We start from the raw sequence: 5,244 nt of genomic DNA on the forward strand, positions 1-5,244 counted from the left end.
AGGGGAGTGCCTGGCACAGGCATGTGTGTGGACAAATGCTCAGGAAACATGTGTGGGTGGCTGGGTGGCTGGGTGTGTGAGTGACTGGGTGTGCGGGTGGCTGGGTGGCTGGGCGTGTGGGTGGCTGGGTGGGTGGGTGGCTAGGTGGGTGGGTGGCTGGGTATGTGTGTGGCTAGGTGGGTGGATTGATGGGTAAGTGCATGAGGAGTTGGGTGGCTATCTGCTGGTGTAGATGTGTGCATTTGCCTGCACGCCTTTACTCTGGAAGATACTTCAGTCTTTTTTGTTCTACAAAAAAGACCCAGGAAACTCCACACCCCAGAAACTGCAGAGCCCTGTGGGTGAATGGAGAGGCTCTGGGGTTTGGATCCTCCTGGAGGCTTCGAGTAACCGAGGAACTGAGGGTCACAGCCCTGCCTAGGGTTGCTCTATGCCAGGGGAGCTGGGGGCTGGGACCCTTGAGGAGGGGAGCTACCCTAACTGGTTGAAGCAACTTGGAACTCAGAAGGTCCCACAAACGATGCCTTCACTCAGGCAGTAAACCCCTACTTGGGGCTAGATCTGAGCCTCCAGAGACCACATGGGCCACCACCAGCAAGGGTATACTTGGGTTGGGATGGCAGGGAAGGAATCTGGGGAACCCAGTGGGTACCTGTCATCACTGGCTTGGGGGACTGGGCAGGAAGGCTGTCTGAAGAGGTCTGAGAGCTGAGCTGAGATCGCCCTGGCACCACTGGGGAGGACGTGAGCTCACTGGCCCTTCTATGGTTGCGTAGCCCACTACCTTCCCACCCCATCGGCCACCAATCTGCATGTGAGCCTGCATGTAAGCCTGACCATGGGGCTGTCTGCCTATCATACCTTCCAATGGCTCACCAGGCAGGCTGCCCTTTAATCTGTCTCTGCTCACCCATTATCAACACTGCCAGGATGCCAGCACATGCACACACAGCTCCTTCTCCATTCTGACCCCCCCCACGGTAACCCTGTGAGAGGGGACCATCATTACTTCCCTTTTACAGATGAGATGAGGATGCTGGGGCACAGCCAGGTTATGTGACTTCCCCAAGGACACATGGCTGGGGAGTGGCAGTGCTGGGGTTGGAACCCAGGCTGTGTCACCTGACAGGCTGAGCTCTTCCCCACTGTAGGATCTGCCCCTTAGCCCGTCTGTCTGTCCATCCACCCATCCACTCTGTGGCTGCCCACTGTTCAGCCCCTTCACTCACCTGCCACTCTGTCCATCCAGCCGCCCATCCATCCATCCATCGCTGTCACCCATCCATCCTGGAGCTAATGCAGTTAGAGGACTAGGGGCCCTGAGGGGAGAGAAGGCCCCAAACTGCCCATCTGGCCGGGCCAGGGTGGCCGGGGGTGGGGTGGGCTGCCCAGGCCAGGCAGGGCTGCAGGGGGCTGGAGGGAATTAGCTGAGTGACTGCCAGGATCATCTAATTAGGAACTCTAGTGATAAGCAGATAGGATCGGGGGTGATTAGAATCCTTTTAAAAAGCCACTCCATTAATTACAGAGACAGAGAGGGGCCTCTGGCTGCTCCGAATACCAATTGGCTGCTTAATCGGCTCCATCAGCTCGCCCCGGGGAGACCTTCCTGGTACTGCTGTGTGACCTTGGGTATGCTCTGCCCTCTCTGGGCCTCGTTTGGTTGCCGAAGGTCCTTCTCTCCCTGGCCATGGCTCGGGGTTGGCTTTAGGGTGGGCCTGAGATGAGGGACATGGGACATCAGAGGCCAGGAAGGCTAGGCTGGCTCCCTGGAGAGGGCAAAGCCCCAAAAGCATCCCCTGGTGAATGGGGACAGAGAGGCTTGAAGAGGGAAGGTGGCCTGACAGCATCGAGGGTGGATCATGTGGGGCCTGAGTGTGTGCTCACACCTGTGTGTCCCTGTCCCTCCAGCAGGTCCCATGGAGGCCTCAGAGCGCCTGTTGCTCCCACTTGGCTCCCCAAACACTGGCGTGGAAGGAGACTAGCCTGAACCCTTTGTAGAAGGGAAATCCCTCTGCACGCTGCCCAGCTCCATGGTCCACAGCAGCCTTCATGGGGAGCTCCCCACAGGGGCCTCCATCTCAGGATGCCATTGATGGTGAGGGGCGGGATCTGTTCCCAGGTGACACACCTGTTCCCATAAGTCCTACCAAGTGGTCTGTTCTGTGTGCACTAAGACAGCGCTGAATGGGCAGCAGTGAGGGGGTCTCCAGGCCTGTCTCCATCTTGGCTGACTCCCACAGACCCATCCCAGGAACAGGGGTCGGAGCAGGGCAGTGGCTGGAAGAAAGTTCCCCAGGGAGTACAATGCAGACCAGAGCCAGAGTCTCCAACAAGGCAGGGAGGGCCAGGACAAGGAGGTGGCCACAGGATTCTCAGATGCCTTGTTATGCTAGGTCCCTTGTCTCTTAACATTGTTGTCACCACCCCCTCCCCCACTGTCCTGATTCCGTCGTCATGGAAACTTCAGGCTTCACCTTTGCAATGTCAGTCCACCAACACCCTCAGCAGTGTCACCATCACCATCAACACCGCAGTGTCCCGTCCCCATCTCCTCTACCACCGCCACCATCCCCACTATCACCATCGTCTCTGTCACCGTCACCACGGTGCTGTCCACCCGTGTCAGCATTGCGTCACCACCACATCACTGTCACCACACTTCCTCCACCTCCATCTCCACCCACCATCCCACCTGCGACATCACCTTATCAGCACTGCCATCTCTACCGCTGCCAATACCACCACTCCCATCGCCTTCTCCATCACCACCGTCATCACCTCCTCTATTACCACCACCATCACCACCACTGGGTTGGCCTCAGCCAGACCCACCACTGCCTCTAATTAGACTGCCACCACCACCACTGCCACCACCACTGCCCCTCCAATGCCTCCCTGATGCCACCATCTGCTTCCTCACTGGTATCCTCACACCCACCTCCACCACAACCACCAACTTCATCTGAGGTGCCATCACTCTCACAGTACAAAGCCCTCAAATGCGTACCAAGGAGGAAGACATTTACTACAAGCTGCACCCTGAACAGTCTGGGACCAGCAGTCAGGGAACAAGGAATTGAGATGGTCACCTGCAGCTTCCAGGTGAGCAGCTCTCTAGATCTTGCCTGGGAGCTGCTGAGGAGCTCATGGTATTCCAGGAAGAAGCCCCCCATCCATGCCTCAGCCTGTGGCTTGGAAGCAGGGGCTTCGCAGAAGATTGCCCTGAGCTGTTGCAAAGCTCTCCATTGTCATCTGCCTGCAAGAGCCTCTCTTTTCCACTCTCCAAATCTCGTGTAATGGCAGGCTCTAACCTGGAACTATACTGGTGACAGGATTCTGGAAAATCCCTCAGATCTCTCCAGGATGCAAGGAGACCATAGAAGAGGTTGGTGTAATGCCAAGTTAGCAACAGAAAATACAGAGCCCCACACGTCAGTACCATTACCATCGCCATTGGCATTCACATCAGCATTTCCACCACTGCGTCCTTCTCACCACTCAGCACCCCCCTCTACCATTGCCTCTTCCACAACCACCCTCACCACCATCCTCCATTAATAGCACAATTCCTGCCTCCTACCCCATCACCACCACTGGCGACCCCGGCACCAGCAGCACCGACACTGCTCCCAGCAAAGCCATTGTTACCACCCTTGGTAAGTCCCACCATTAGCATCTGGCATATGTTGGAGAACTGCTCACTTCCTCTTCCCCATGGGAATCTCAGGCCTCTCTCCTTATTGCCCTGAGATTTGCAGAACCTTCCTGAAGGAAACATTCTTTGCCCCACAGATGCTGGCCTTGACCATGGGATGCAGCAAGAGTGCCACACATCATGGCCCAACAGAAGCTTTCAGAGGCAGCAAGTTCCTGCTGGCTCTGAGTGGCACCCTCATGAGAGAGGAGTGTGTGGGTCAGAGCTGCTCGTCTAGTCTGGGACCCTCAGTGAGAAGCCATGGGAGGTGGGGCCCAGGCAACTGCCTGCAGGCACCTACGAGCGAAGTAGGGGGAACCAGATGTTTGTCGTGAATGTCGTGAACCACTGAGAGGTGAAAGCTGTCACTGTGGCAGAGCCGAACAAGATACAACCTCTGCTACTTCCACCATCTTCACCTTCATTGTTACCATTACTGTCACTACTGCCAACCACACCAAGGGCTCACTAGGAGCCATTCCCATCACCTCCTCATCATACCTGCACCATCACTGCCAACCACAACACAGGCTCACTATTACCATCTCCTCTGGCATGACCATCCCCACCACCACTACCATCATCAGTTACTCTCCAGCACAAGCCTTGCTGCTGTCACCACCAGCATCACCACCACCATGACCAACTCCAGCATCACCCATAATTACTCTCCCCCTCACCCCCACCATGACCACTACCTCCACACCAACACTGCTACCATGGTCACCTCTATTATTTAATGACACCTTATCCATCTCCATGGACACCTACTGTGCCTCTCCCCATGGGCACCACAGTCAACAGCAGCGCCTCTCCCACTGCCACCACCATCATGGAGAACTGGGCAGGGCAAGCATCTTTCTCCTGCCCCAGTGGACAAGCCTGCAAGGGACAGCAGGTGCTAACTGGTAACAGAGACATAGTGACAAAAATCCAGCCACAGAGATAAAGAACCAGGTTCATCTGTAGCTACATCCAGTAGAGAAGTTCTGCTCTTCAACTCCTCTGCCAAGCCACATGTGTCAGCAGGTGTAGGTGGGTGGATGCCCGGCACGGGGGGTGAGTCATGCTCTTGATAAGCTGCATGGAGAGACAGCGATGGTCACTGGAGGCTGGGTTTGCAGTGTCTCTACAGTCTGTCTCCATCCGTCCTGGCATTTGGGATTGGTTAGAACATACTGTCCCCTGCTAGGAGCCTGAAACCTAGCACCCATGAGCATTGGAAGACAAGAGAAAGAGAGAGGGAGGATAATAGCAAGGGATAAAGACTAGAAAAAGGAAGAGAAGAAAGAAGGGAGGAATGAAGGAAGGAAGGAGGAAGGAAAAAAGCCAGGAGTGAAGAAGGGAGGGAAGGGAGAAGGGGGAAGGGAGGGAGGGAAGAAGGAAGGAATGAATGAAGGCAGGAAGGAAGGAAGGAAGGAAGAGGAAAGGAAGGAAGGAGGGGTAAAGGGAGGTAGGGAGGAAGAAAGGAGGGAAGGAGTGGGAAAGGGAGGAAGGGAGGAGGGAAGGAAGGAAGGGAAGGGAAGGGAAAGGAGGAGGGAGGGAGG

Source organism: Colobus angolensis, unplaced genomic scaffold (genome assembly GCF_000951035.1).
Source record: "Colobus angolensis palliatus isolate OR3802 unplaced genomic scaffold, Cang.pa_1.0 Scaffold31, whole genome shotgun sequence".
NCBI lineage: Eukaryota > Metazoa > Chordata > Mammalia > Primates > Cercopithecidae > Colobus > Colobus angolensis.